The sequence below is a fragment of the Brassica napus genome, chromosome C7, assembly GCF_020379485.1.
Source record: "Brassica napus cultivar Da-Ae chromosome C7, Da-Ae, whole genome shotgun sequence".
Classification (NCBI taxonomy): Eukaryota; Viridiplantae; Streptophyta; class Magnoliopsida; order Brassicales; family Brassicaceae; genus Brassica; species Brassica napus.
The window spans coordinates 32620418-32636147 of record NC_063450.1 but is presented as its reverse complement, the minus strand read 5'-3'; the positions used below and the strand labels follow the sequence as shown (position 1 = coordinate 32636147).

Genomic DNA, 15730 nt, shown 5'->3' with positions numbered 1-15730 from the left:
AATAATCCGAAAATATATATATATAAGAAGATACAAATACATGTGAAAGTTTAAAACAATCTATTCAATGAAAAGAATATACCGTACACTTATTATGTTTTAAAAATTGATAGACACATATATTATAATATATGCCAATTTAGAATTGAAAACAAAATATTTATATAATAATAAAATGAAAACAAAAACTCGCGCAGTTGCGCGGATCGAGATCTAGTCTTATATATTAAAACAGAAGTCACAACATTGATTCATGTGTGATTTTTTTAAAAATGAACCTAATAGACATATTCCTAAAAAGTCATGTTACATTAAATCTCTAATCTTATCATTTAAATTTTGAGTCTACCAAAAATTTTGATTAGGCTATCAACAATTGGATTTAAACAATAGATGATCCATTGGATTTATAAATAGTATAAATTAAATAGATATAATTTAATGTTACCTCCATATGTTAATTATTTAAATATTTGTCGATGTTAACTTTTAAAATTATAAAGATTTTTTTTAAATCTAGAGCTTGACCCGCACGTCCGTGCGTGCGGGTGTTAGTTTTTACTTTTTTTATGAATTGTGTAATAATATTTCTAAACAAATAAGTTATTTGAATATTTTAGGTTCCTACAATCCTATTCGGATCCAGAAGGATCTGAATCCGAACCCTGTCCAAAAATTTACAAAATCTGAACAAAGTTTAATTTTAAACTCAAAAATTCAATACAAAAAACGTTATGTACCCGAAAGGGTCGGTTGAATTCTTGTCATGAATGAATCAGTTTCATTCAAACTTGTGAAATTATTTTGATTAACACGTAAAATAAATGTTATCGGATTATTATGATAAATATAAGTAATTAAGTAATTAGGAAGAGGAAAATGGAATGTAAAGAATGTAATAAAACACTTTAAAATAGGTAAGTTATATTTTGGACTATGTAATAAACGAAGCCAAATTAATTAGAAAAGTGAATAAATGAAGTGGTTATAATTAGTATAAAAAGGAATGAAAATATGTAAAAAATCACTTAAAATTAGGCAAATATTATTTTGTACTTAAGTTTAAATAGAATAGATAGATAGATAGTTAGATTTTGTGGAGTTGATCACGTCTAAGATCTTACTAATATGCGATTATAAGTAAATTAGTTATGATCACTGAGAATATTCCCTTTTAAAACTTCCTAATTGTTTGAAATAATGTTAGACTTTATTGGATAAGGAAGGTGCTAATGTAAATGAATCACGTAATTAGGCGTTTTGGAAGATACGTGAGTAATTAGGATGTCGATATAAGTGGGAGTTAATGTGAGTAAATTTTAGTTTTGTCAACCTTAGATTATGTCAAGTAATATATATATATCTTGATTTATTAGATTTCGGTTTTGAGAAGATGATTCCTGTTTAGTACATTTTTGTTATTGGAAAGACAATTAATTTAGAAGGGGCAAACCAAACTATTGTCTTCTTCATCAATAGATATTTTGCCATAAAGAAAACTTTTAGGCGTAATTAATGTGTTATGAAACTCATTAATTAGGGTTTGTTGCTGCACTTTGATGATTATGGTTCACGGGATTTTAAAAAATAATTCTGAATTTTATTGTTGAACTATAGTGGTGAAACAGATTACTCAAGAAATCATCCTTTTAGGATGCTTTGGTATGGGAGCTCTGTCTTTTGTCGGATGAGGAAGATGACCAAATAACATGCATAGGTTAAATGTGGTGTGAGAAATCAATAGAAGTGTTGTGGAGTTTATCAACTTAATAAATGACGTTAAATTTATTTTAAAAATAGGAAATATATTCTCAATGGCATTTGAGTGTAAATAAAGTGATATTTAAAGGGTTAATTCAATTTTGTAATCCTGTTTTAATAGATTAGATAATTTATTTTAAAAATTAAACAAAAACTAAATGTTTAATTATTTACTAGATAATATAAATCTATGAAGCGAAAAGTTTAATTTTTTAAAAACTTTCTAAATTTGTTAAATGTTACAATATTTTTTAATATGACAATAAAACAATATTTTACTAATCTTTACATATATAGTTACGATTTTAATAATGAAATAATAATCCGAAAATATATATATAGAAGAAGATACAAATACATGTGAAAGTTTGAAACAATCTATTTAATGAAAAAAATATACCGTAAACTTATTATGTTTTAAAAATTGATAAACATATATATATTATAATATATACAAATTTAGAATTGAAAACAAAATGTTTATATAAAAATAAATGAAAATAAAAACCGGTGCGGTTGCGCGGGCAGAGATCTAGTTATTCTTAAATTATTACATATTCCTTTGGTACTTATCGAGAAGATACGCACTCAAACGTACTAGTTTATCAATGTGCAATTGTAAGGTAACAACACTTGAATATGATTTTGCCTCTTCTTCACCGAACATAAGAACACATAAATAATGTACACATAAATTAGTTGGTCCGTACAACGAGCTAAACTTCCGTCTGGTATGCCTTAGATTAGTTGGTTCGTACCACCTATATATATTAGTTAGTCCGTATATGTCTCTCGCTAGGGATTAATTATTCTACACTAAGGTTAACTTAAACTCTTTCTAATGATGCCATCTAAGCAATAAGAATACTTTAGGGATTGACATTTAAGCAAGTTTAAAAATTAATTAGTACAAATTTAAGGTTTCATCTTTTTAAAAGATCCTCAATTAATATATAAGAGATTTGTTGTACACTTGTAGTACTGAATTTAGGGTCAAAACCTGATCACAAGAGTAAGCAAAGCTTCCCCATATTTCAACAAGTAACTTAGACTCATGTATTTGCGCATTTGTCATCCATTAAGAGATCATAACAAATGATCTATGACTCTTTTAGATTCAAATGAATAAAGAGTACATTGAAAGCAAATATTCTTTGAAACTTGCATCTTTTATCGCATATAATTATTTTTGTAGTTCTCTCAAAGTTATTTATAAATCTAATTTTCTGTTTCTTAGCAAACACATCTATCACTATTTATTATTTGTAATAGCAAAATAATCATATTTGGTTACTTTCAGTTCAACCGTATTGGTTTTAGAAACAACAATAATCATGTGAATTTAAACCACTAATCCATACTGATTTTAGGCACCTTAAAAATCTTAACCACCTTGTGATTGAAGCTTTTGTCTTTTAAGTCCCCGATAAATGAAGTTTTGTGTTATACCGACAAATACAAGATAATTTTAAATGTAGTGTCTCCGATCCGAGATAGGATCGTTCAGGACGAGCCATGGTGCGAGGAGACGCACCAATCAGGTCACACGACCTAAAGACAAGCATATCATGTCTCAATGGCAGGGTTAAGGGCATCAGGAAGCTGAAACTTGACCAAAATAAGGTAAATGCGAGTTTAAGAGAGATGGACGAGTGATCCGGGAGCTGGACAAGTTCCGGTTCAAGCTCAATCAGCTGGAGAGAGTGTAGAGCTAGCTCATTCAGTACTGATCAGCTCACTGGAGCTGATGGACTACCTCACTCAGCTGGGGACATCTGGAGGTCAGCTCAACTCAGCTTGGTGGAGTGTTCCAGTCCGGATCAGTGTGGTCGGGTCCGAGCGGTTACCAAACCGAGCCGGTGGCTCATGTGGGACGATGGGGCCGTGTGTAGCCAAGGCTGAACCAGGGCTTGGGCAAAGGCTAGGGGAGTTGGTTTTCGGTGGAGAAACTGCCAAGAAGCAGTTGGGCGGTTGGGCGGTTAAGAGGACCGGTTGGGGGCAGTTAGAGGCGAAAGGGTGCAAGGGGACAAGTGACACCATTTCTTCCAATCCTTTGCAACCGATTGGCCAGGCAGTTATCTGATCCCTCTCTCCATAAATATAAGTCTCTAGGGTCAGTTTTTGCACATGATTTTCCTTAGGGAAAACTCTGAGCAAATCGTGAGAGAGAGAGACAAGAGAGAGAGATCGGCGGCCAAGAAAGGAACCGTGGAAGTGGTGGTCTGATCTATTCCGGCGAGGCTTGAGAATGGATACCAGACAGAAGGATAAGGAGAAGGAGAAAGAGAAGGACATGGCGCCAGGGGAAAGAACTCCTAAGGTTAGTGGTGTAGGCCGTGAACCATCGGCCCTAGTCGGCGGTTGGTTCGATCGGGCTTATGGCCGGTTTGGTGATCGGATACATCCATCTTTCCCTCTCTTCTATTCCTCCTTGTTCTCTTCATATTATGTTATATTATGATTGATCAGATGTAGAGAGACTGAATCAAGGCTTTGGCTGGTTCAGAAGGGAAGTCCTTGGCCCTTGGCCAGACTTAGGCATGATCGGATACACCAAGGACTGATCGGATTGATCTAGATCGCTTGGGTGTGATCCGGTTATAGCCTGGCTTAGGCCCGCCTGATCTTATGAAGGATCTGAGTGTGGCCGCTTGTTATTGTGATTGTTTGTGGAATAGATTAGTCAAGAACTCTAGGGAACCGAACCATGCATGATTAGATGTTGATGTTAGGCTATCGGTTATGTATTGATTGATGTGTATGGATTGGTTTCAGGATCCGACTTGGACCTTGGTAAAGGAAAGGCACCGTGAGGATTCAAGCCATGGGAAGATGTGTGGTGATTGGGTCATTATTGATAAGTGTGAAGTATTGATAGCCTATTTTGCAAACTGTGAACTTATGATAGACTAAGTGTGTAATCTAGTAGTATGAACATATGGATGATGTATGGATCTCATTTATATATATACAATCGATTTGCCCCTTATTCTATCTTGTTTAAGTTGGTTTGTCCTGAACCTCAATTGAAATGAAATGTACTTAGAAACTAAAGACTTAAAACCGGAATCATATGGAAATTTATAGGAAGTAAGGCCGAAGAAAAGTTTAGGCCTTAGGGTCGGGATCTGGTCATTACAAGTTGGTATCAGAGCATGCTTGATTCTAGGATTCGTGTTGTGTTATGTGTTCACCACACATCTGGCTTTGAGTCTCACAGTAAGGTTGGGTAGTGATTGTTGAATTGCTTGATCTTGTATGTTGCTTGAGGTTTATGTTAAGTCATTGGACTAACTTGCTGTGTTTTCAACTCCTAAGGGAACTAAGAGGACTACGGCTCGAAAGGGAAAGGAAGCGGCTGGTGCATCCGGACAGGTTGGGTTAGAGGGGACGAATCCCACCCAAGTGTTGCCAACCCAGGCGGGGCTGGTTAACAATGAGACCAAAGAGCCCGTGGTGTCGATCCTTCCTACTGAGGTTCAAGTAACTGACTTGAAAAATCAACAGGAGTTGGGACGTGAGGAGGAAGCTGAATCCTCTCACGCATGAGACCAGACCGGTCATGGAACCGGCACAGCAGAAGTGGCTGAGCCGTCCATGCATGAAGTAATGGATGCGGTAAAGACTATGGGCACACAGGTGCTGGCTTTGACTCGAGCATTCACCCCATTGGTGAATTCTTCAGTAGGCCAGGTCATGCCAGCTCAGACCACGGCTCAGGCAGCTCGGAGAACAGTTCAGACAGCTAGGACGGCAGCTCAAGTACCTGAGGCAGCTGCACAAGTAGCTCGGACAGCTTCGCGGATAGTCGAGGATCGATCTACGGTCGATGCAGAGGTAATGGATATCGACCCACCAGCTCGGCCATCTAGGAGAGTTGATTACCTGAGCTTGTTAGTTCACATATCCAAGTTGGGCACGAAGCAGTTTGCTGGTACGGTTGATCCCATTGAGGCAGACGAGTGGAGGAGCAGATTGACTCGAAATTTCAGCTCGACTCGTTGCCCAGAAGAGTATAAGAAGGATATTGCAGTTCACTTTCTGGAAGGTGACGCACACAACTGGTCGTTAGCTCTATACAAACGTACCAACGGGTCTATTGAGCGTTTCTCAGACTTTGAGGTTGAGTTTAACCACAAGTATTTTCCAGCTGAAGCTTGGGATCGTTTGGAGTCTCAGTTCTTGGATCTGACTCAAGGACGCATGACAGTGCGTGATTATGAGGAAAAGTTCAACCGGTTTAGACGCTATGTGGGTAAGGAATTGGAAGATGAGATGGTTCAGGTTCGCCGGTTCGTCAGAGGCCTAAGGGTCGAACTCCGAACCTACTGCTCAGTTGGTATTTATCACACAGTGTCTGAGATAGTAGAGAAGATGGCTATGGTGGAGACCAATCTGGCCGACGAGGCCAAGCTGAAGTCAAGGAGCCACACGGCTTCTAGTGGTACTGGAAGTGACCGGAAGAGGAAGAGGGACTCGGCCGAGGAGGGTAGAACCTCAAGTGGTAGGCCAGAGTGCTCCAAGTGTGGAAGAGGCCATGGGGGCTTGCACTCGTTGTGGCAAGATGGATCCTTCAGCTCGGGACTGTCCAGGGCCGGAACAGAGCCGCAGGCAGGGCTCGAGTGGTGGTGGTACCATAGGTTGCCACTATTGTGGAAATGCAGGACATTTCAAACGAGAATGTCCCAAGCTCCAAGCAGAACAGGAGAAGGGCCACGGTGAAGCAAGCAAGCCAAGCCAGAGCCGGGGCCAGACCTCCACACCAAGGGTGTACGAGCTGTCCAAGGATGCGGATGAGACTAAACCATTCAAGGCGATCACTGGTAATGATTCCAGGCTTATTCTTTTTCAATTCAGTAGGATTGCATGGTACGGAACCTAGAACGGATTAGATACTTAGATTGGGTCTTTGTAGGGACCCTAAGTATTGGTGGTGTGGATACACACGTACTTTTTGATACTGGAGCTGCACATAGTTTTGTGAGTCCAGAGTTGATCGGAAAGAGGTTGTTCCAGATTGGGACAGGGGATGATCCATGCATAGTGAATGCAGCCGGAGGGCAAGTGATGCATTCGCTAGGGCTGGTTAAGGACATCCCAGTTATGATCCAGGACAGGGTAATGCATGTGGATCTGGTGGTAGTCCCCCTTAAGAATCACGAGGTTATATTGGGTAAGAACTGGCTTGGAAAGAATCGGGCCACCTTGGATTGTCACCGGGGAAGGGTGCAGTTCGAGAGTGGGTTTGGACCCCCGATCAGGTTCCAAGGTATTAAGCTGACCTCTGGTTGCTTAGTGGTATCAGCGATCCAAGTGGAACAGATGCTCGAGAAGGGTTGTGAGGCTTACTTGGCAACAATCACCACTAAGGAGGTCGTGTGGGGTGGTGACCCACATGGGATTCCGCTGGTCAATGAGTTCGAGGATGTGTTTCGGGCGCTACAGGGCATTCCCCTGATAGTTCTGACCCTTTCATAATATAACTGGAACCAGGGACGGTCCCAATGTCTAAAAGTCCCCATCGAATGGCTCCTGCCAAGATGGCCGAGCTAAAGAAACAACTAGAGGAGTTGTTGGACAAGGGGTTTATACGCCCAAATGTCTCGCCTTGGGGAGCACCAGTTCTTTTGGTGAAGAAAAAGGATGGTAGCTTCAGGATGTGTATTGATTACAGAGCGTTGAATAGGGTGACTGTGAAGAACAAGTACCCATTACCCCGGATTGATGAGTTGTTGGATCAGCTTAAGGGAGCCAAATGGTTTTCCAAGATTGATTTGGCCTCGGGGTATCATCAGATCCCAATTGAGCCCAATGATGTAAGGAAGACGGCGTTCCGGACCAGGTACGGCCACTATGAATTTGTGGTCATGACATACGGTCTGACCAATGTTCCAGCTGCCTTCATGAAGATGATGAATGGTATCTTCCGAGACTTCCTGGATGAATTTGTAATCATCTTCATAGATGACATACATGTATATTCCAGAAGCAAAAAGACCATGAGAGGCATCTCAGGGCAGTGTTGGAACGGCTGAGAGAACAGAAGCTCTTTGCTAAGTTGAGCAAGTGTAGTTTCTGGCAGAAGAGCATTGGATTCCTTGGACACATTGTTTCTGATCAAGGAGTGTCTGTAGACCCGAGAGATTCAGTCTATACGAGCATGGCCGCAGCCTAAGAATGCTACGGAAGTTAGAAGTTTCCTAGGGCAGGCCGGCTACTACAGGAAGTTTGTCAAGGGGTTTGCAAGTTTGGCTCAACCCATGACACAACTTACAGGAAAGAACGTTAAGTTTGCCTGGACGGTATAGTGTGAGGGAAGTTTCTCAGCTCTGAAGGATGTGCTGACAAGTGCACCGGTCCTAGTACTACCCGAGGCAGATTAGCCTTATGTGGTGTACACGGACGCGTCCATCACGGGGTTGGGATGTGTCATGACTCAGCATGGGAAGGTAATTGCTTATGCTTCGAGGCAATTGAGAAAGCATGAAGGGAATTACCCGACCCATGATCTGGAGATGGCGGCTGTGGTGTTTGCTCTAAAGATATGGAGATCCTATCTGTACGGAGCTAAAGTCCAGATCCTCTACGACCATAAGAGTCTGAAATACATCTTCACTCAACCTGAGTTGAATCTAAAACAGAGGAGATGGATGGAGTTTGTGGCTGACTACGATCTGGAGATAGCTTACCATCCGGGTAAAGCAAATCTGGTGGCTGATGCATTGAGTCGAAGACAAGCTGAGGTCTCGGCCGAGCGCGAGGCAGACGAGTTGGAAGGGATGGTTCGATCCTTGCACCTCAACACCATGGTCGGGACAGAGGAGCCATTGGGGTTAGAGGCAGTAGATCAGTCCGATCTCCTTACCAAAATACGACTCGCCCAGTTGACAGACGAGAACTTGCAGAAGGTGGCTCTCAATGATAAGACTGAGTACCAAACGATGAACAATGGTACCATCTTAGTCAATGGAAGGGTCAGTGTGCCAAACAACAGGGAACTCAAGGACGAGATCATGAGACAGGCTCATAAGTCTAAGTTCTTGGTTCATCCAGGGTTGAACAAGATGTATAGGGATCTGAAACGGTATTACCATTAGGTAAAGATGAAGAATGATGTGGGAACCGAAATTCACACTGTCGATTTACGTTTAAATTAGAAAACTTGGAAAACCCTAATTTCCCAGAGGTCCCGGATCTCTGCGAGAGCCAACGGCAAGTGACCAAATATATGCGAAAATCATGAAAAGATAACAAATGAGTTTACAGAAAACAGTAGATCTTATTTCGAGTCCGCGTGAGAGCGTTGCGATCATTACAAGAGATCATAAAAGCTTTGGCCGCAAAGGCTGTCAGCGAGTTACCTAGTTCTAGCAGCCTAAAATCTCAAACCTGGTTGACTCGCAGCTCGATAACAAAAGACGAAGAAAATACAGAAAAGGTTTTTGATTGATTTCAGACTGAACCTTAAGAAAGGCAGCCTATGTACCCCTTTCGAGGATCAAGCCGAACGTAGTTCAAGAGTGAACCAAGAGATCAAACTGCTTGTGCACGTTCGTCTGGTAATCGGGTGCCAGTCATGGAAACAGAGCATGTCGAGAATAATGCCTCAGAGATTCTAAGTGCCGAGAGTTCTGAGTCTAAAAAGTTGTCCCTCATGCCTCTCGCCTAGGACTCCTTATATACTCGCTCCTAGGTCGGTTTACGCTTTTCTCTTTCTGCCCTTAAGCCGTCATAGCCTAAAAATAGAGATATTCCATTTTTCCCGATCTTCGTAATTATCTTCAAAATTTCGTATTTATCTGCGGAAACTTGATATTTATCTTTCCTTGCGAACCAAGCGTAAACCGTCCCACGGTTTACGGGCTGCTGGTTAAGAAATCGTAAGGTGGGCTTCGAGTCATGCCTTAGGTCCCTTTGGGCCGTCTTTCAACTTGAAGCGTTTATTACGACTTCTTTCGATAAAAACGAACTTTCCGCGGTTTTTATCGTAAAGTTTGATTGATGACTTTGAATGGCGGAAAACATAAAATGGGTTCGCTACGGTCTTCGGGAGACAGCATCGAAGGGTAGACGAGAATGCATGGATTCGTGTCGTATAGACGTTTCGGAAGAGCTCGGTCGCTACGTAGCGACCGAGCGGGACGGACGCTCGGTCGCTACGTAGCAACCGAGCGAGACGGACGCCCGGTCGCTACGTAGAGACGGAGCTTGGCTTGAGCGCTACGTAGCGACCGGGCGGGAAGGACGCTTGGTCGCTACGTAGCGACCGAGCTTGACCGAGCGGGACGTGTGCTCGGTCGCTACGTGGCGACCGAGCTTGGCTCGAGCTCGGTCGCTACGTAGCGACCGTACGACCTTTTTTGGACTCTTCTCCGATGTCTCGTGTTTCTTCCGCAGGGCTCTTCGTAAGAATAAATCGTTCATGCCGATTTTTACGGACTTTCAGACATTGATTCTGTCGCGACCGATTTTGACCCCAACAGTTAGCCCCCCAGCTTGTTAGAACCATGAGCTTCTAGCGTGAGGTTCTAGCGAGTGGCTTGGCAAGTTAGGCAAGTTAGGTGAGTTAGGCGGAATTTATGGTCGAAAAGGTCCGTGGTAAGTGGTCTTCTCGCTCTTCTAAAAGTAGAACGCGATAAGATTGGGGCTGCGCCTTATGACGGCTGCCTACGTACCCTTGTTGAAGGGATCAAGCCTTTTGTAGTTCGTCTTGGAGTTAAGGTTTGTATAACTAGTTTTCCAGCGAGACTTTTACGGTCTGGTTTTTATGTCGAGGTTATCAGGCGTGTTGCTGCCGATGGCATTTTATATGGGTGTAGAAGGAAGACTACGAGCTGTCATCTCGTAATCTAACTCTGTGTAAACTGCTATATTCGTGATCTGTTTGAGAGTTTTTTGCAGTGTGTAAACTTGCGGGATTTCTGAAGACGCTCGAATATGGGCAAAGAGACAAATTTTGGGATCTCGTATCAAGGTTTTTGATACTATGCCTAGAGATGTTAGAGACCAGTGCGCTGGGTTTAAGGCAAGACCTAGGTTTACTCCTGGTTTTAGAGGGTGCGATGACTAATTCGACTTATGTATCCCGTTTCAGTTTCATCCCGATTCCATACAGATTTAAAGTCCGCGATAGGTTCTCGGCTTATACGACTTGTATTGTATGGTTGGAACCGAGCATCTCTCCAAGGACAATTTTTAAGCCTCCTGGAAATGCTGACCAAAAATTTTGGGTTTCTTTTATAGCGCTATTATCCTTGTGTCGGATGTACGAGAGTCATCTCTACGAGATGGCCAAGTCTGTTTAGGACGTTAAGAATTTGTTGTGATCAGCAACAAACTTAATGGTTAAAATTACCGTTTTGAGTCTTCGCGAAGGATATGTTTTGAGAAGATGTTAGTGCGTATGACTGTCTGGTCTTCCAAGAAAGTGTTTTTATCGAGGAAAGAAATTTCGTCGAAGAACGAATCTTCAGGCGTCTGCGACGTCTCGCGATGCTGAAGATTTGTTATTCTTTCGTATGCCGCGTTTCGTGCTTGCAATGTTCGCGGGCTTAAAGATGTTTCTCGATGTTGCAAGGGATTAGTCTTAGCCCTGCGTTTGGGAAATATTCTGGTTTGACTACGGATGTTCGCAGCCAGAATTGCTGTTCCCGTTTGGATTTGATTTGCGATCAAGGAGTTAGGACCAAGGGGTCGCGTAAATTTTTCCCCGGAAAGAGGCATCCTCCGATACCGTGCTTTGTGTGGTTTTGCCTTCCGAGATTTCTTTCGTGTCTATTTGAGGATGTTCCGTATAGCTATAGGAGCTTTGTTACGAGTTTTCCTTACATGCCGCATTTTACGAGTAAAACACACGGGCTTAAAGTGAATCGTAGTATATGGAACTTGGTCGATTTTTGACAAGTGGAACCTTTCCGTTAACTGTTTGGTTGTTAGGACTGAGTTTTGTTATGACGAATTTACCGTATGATTCCCGTTTTTGGGTGGTACGATAATTTTTTGTGTAATCGTTACTTGGCGTTTCAAGAAAAATTCCGGATTACCGTTTAGCCGTCAAGTTATTGGAGCGGTGGTCGCTCAATTGTTTTGGATTTGCATGAAGGTTGTGCTCAGCTTTATAGCCAAGGACGTTGTTGCCAAAGGATTAGACCATGACACTTTCGTGCTGTAAATAAGGTCAAGTCGGTTAGAATCGTCCTTAAAGGGGATGCTGTAACCTAGTTCGGCTTCGAAGGAAAGGCGTAATTGGGCGAGTGACGAATGGCGTTTATCGAGATTGATAGGCCGAGTATGCCCATGGTGGTAGAAAACGTTTTTCCACTTTAGGGTTAATTTATACGATGAAAGTTTCGTATAATGTTTTCTTTATTCGTATGGAAGTTGTTTCCTTTGTTTCCGAGGGAGATAAAGCCTAAGAAGCTCGATACAGAGCCCGTACGGAGTCAGTTGCGGGGTGATTTCTTGCTCGGACGTGACCAAGCGGAATGAGAGCGGATGCCAGTGAGTCGCGAGCTAAAGAATGAGACCTTTCAGATCGTGGTGCGAGGAAGTAAAGTTTATATTGGTCGTCCAATGTCGGATCACACAGCTTGGTTTTTTGCTATAAGGAAAGTACTTTTTCGTAAAACCTGTTACGTTTACTTTCGAAAGTTAAGAAATCGTAAGGTGGGCTTCGAGTCATGCCTTAGGTCCCTTTGGGCCGTCTTTCAACTTAAAGGGTTTATTACGACTTCTTTCGATAAAAACGAACTTTCTGCTTTTTATCGTAAAGTTTGATTGATGACTTCGAATGGCGGAAAACATGAAATGGGTTCGCTACAGTCTTCGGGAGACAGCATCGAAGGGTAGACGAGAATGCATAGATTCGTGTCTTATCGACGTTTTGGAAGAGATCAGTCGCTACGTAGCGACCGAGCGGGACGGACACTTGGTCGCTACATAGCGACCGAGCGAGACGGAGGCCCGGTCGCTACGTAGCGACCGAGCTTGTCTTGAGCGCTACGTAGCGACCGAGCGGGACGGATGCTCGGTCGCTACGTAGCGACCGAGCTTGGCTCGAGCTCGGTCGCTACGTAGCGACCGGGCGGGACGGACGCTCGGTTGCTACGTAGCGACCGAGCTTGACCGAGCGGGACTTGTGCTCGGTCGCTACGTGGCGACCGAGCTTGGCTCAAGCTCGGTCGCTACGTAGCGACCGTGCGACCTTTTTCGGGCTTTTCTCTGATGTCTCGTGTTTCTTCCGCAGGGCTCTTCGTAAGAATAAATCTTTTCCAAAGATTTATTTTTCGTAAAAACGTTCATGCCGATTTTTACGGACTTTCAGACATTGATTCCGCCGTGACCAATTTTGACCCCAACAAATGATGTGGCTGAATGGGTGGCTAAGTGTCCTACTTGCCAGCTCGTGAAGGCTGAACATCAGGTACCCGGTGGGATGCTTCAGAGTCTCCCTATACCAGAGTGGAAATGGGATCATATTACCATGGACTTTGTGACCGGATTTCCCACGACCAGGAACCGGAAGGACGCAGTCTGGGTGGTGGTCGATCAGTTAACATAGTCGGCCCATTTCTTAACCATCCAGAAGGGAGGTGGGGTTGATCAGATCATTCGGATCTACTTGGACGAGATAGTACGCCTGCATGGAGTGCCAGCCAATATTGTATCGGACAGAGATCCTAGATTCTCATCTTATTTCTGGCAAGCTTTCCAAAAGGCCTTGTGAACAAGAGTGAACATGAGCACAGTCTATCATCCTTAAACAGACGGCCAGTCAGAGAGAACGATCCGGACTTTGGAGGATATGCTTAGGGCAGTGGTTCTGGATTGGGGCTACTCATGGGAGAAGCACTTACCCTTGATCGAGTTTGCTTACAACAACAGTTTCCACAGCAGTATTTGTATGTCACCATATGAGGCATTGTATGGGCGTCCCTGTAGAACACCACTATGCTGGACCCAAGTGGGGGAGCGTAGTATGTTGGGTCCTGAGACTGTGGAAGAAACCACCGAGAAGATACAGTTCTTGAAAGAAAGGATGAAGGAGGCGCATGATTGCGAAAAGAGTTATGCAGACAAACGAAGGAAACATCTTGAGTTTGAGGTTGATGACTTGGTCTATCTCAAGATGATCACATTCAAAGGGAGAACCAGAATTTCTGGAAGAAGGAAATTGGATCCAAGGTACTTAGGTCCGTTCAGAGTAATTGAGAGAGTGGGAACCGTGGCTTACAAGTTGAATTTGCCATCAGCCATGGACGCATTCCACAATGTGTTTCATGTGTCCCAGCTCCAGAAGTGCTTGACGGCTCAGGATATTGTGTTGCCTGAAATCCCTGCTGATCTTGGAAAGAACCTAACCTTAGAGACAAGGCCGGTTCGTATAGTAGATCGGACAGAGAAAGCAACTAGAAAGAAAACAATCCCAATGATCAAAGTTGTGTGGGATTACAATGGAAAAGATGTTGTCACTTGGGAAACAGAGGGAAGGATGAAGGCAGAGTATCCTGAGTGGTATGGTCAGTTTGTTCAAGGAGAAACACCTAGTACGGATTCGAGGACGAATCTGTTGCTAGTGAAGGAGACTTGTAGTGTCGCCGATCTGAGATAGGATCGTTCGGGACGAGCCATGGTGCGAGGAGACGCACCAGTAAGGTCATACGACTTAAAGACAAGCGTATCATGGCTCAATGGCAGGGTTAAGGGCATCAGGAAGCTGAGACTTGACCAGAATAAGGTAAAGGCGAGTTTAAAAGAGATGGACGAGTGATCCGGGAGTTGGAAAAGTTCTGGTTCAAGATCAATCAGCCAGAGAGAGTGTGGAGCTAGCTCATTCAGTACTGATCAGCTCACTGGAGCTGATGGACTAGCTCACTCAGCTGGGGATAGCTGGAGGTCAGCTCAACTCTGCTTGGCGGAGTGTTCCAGTCCGGACCAGTGTGGTCGGGTCCGAGCGGTTACTAAATCGAGCCGGTGGCTCATGTGGGACGATGGGGCCGTGTGTAGCCAAGGCTGAACCAGGGCTTGGGAAAAGGCTAGGGGAGTTGGTTTTTCGTGTAGAAACTGCCAAGAAGCAGTTGGGCGGTTAAGAAGACCGGTTGGGGGCAGTTAGAGGCGAAAGGGTGCAAGGGGACAAGTGGCACCATTTCGCCCAATCCTTTGCAACTGTCGGCCAGGCAGTTATCTGACCCCTCTCTCTATAAATATAAGTCGCTGGCGTCAGTTTTGCACATGAATTTCCTTAGGGAAAACTTTGAGCAAATCATGAGAGAGAGAGAGATAAGAGAGAGAGATCGGCGGCCAAGAAAGGAACCGTGGAAGTGGTGGTCTGATCTATTCCGGCGAGGCTTGAGAATGGATACCAGACTGAAGGATAAGGAGAAGGAGAAAGAGAAGGACATGGCGCCAGGGGAAAGAACTCCTAAGGTTAGTGGTGTAGGCCGTGAACCATCGGCCCTAGCCGGCGGTTGATCCGATCGGGCTTATGGCCGGTTTGGTGATCGGATACATCCATCTTTCCCTCTCTTCTATTCCGCCTTGTTCTCTTCATATTATGTTATATTATGATTGATCAGATGTAGAGAGACTGAATCAAGGCTTTGGCCGGTTCAGAAGGGAAGTCCTTGGCCAGACTTAGGCATGATCGGATACACCAAGGACTGATCGGATTGATCTAGATCGCTTGGGTGTGATCCGGTTATAGCCTGGCTTAGGCGCGCCTGATCTTATGAAGGATCTGAGTGTGGCCGCTTGTTATTGTGATAGTTTGTGGAATAGATTAGTCAAGAACTCTAGGGAACCGAACCATGCATGATTAGATGTTGATGTTAGGCTATCGGTTATGTATTGATTGATGTGTATGGATTGGTTTCAGGATCTGATTTGGACCGTGGTAAAGGAAAGGCACTGTGAGGATTCAAGCCATGGGAAGATGTGTGGTGAATGGGTCATTATTGATAAGTGTGAAGTA

General features: G+C 43.4%; 1 pseudogene; it reads left to right on the top strand.

The window, feature by feature from the left end:
- Window positions 1-5370: 5370 nt before the first annotated feature.
- Window positions 5371-8146, top strand: LOC106426525 (annotated as a pseudogene).
- The last annotated feature ends 7584 nt before the right edge of the window (window positions 8147-15730 follow it).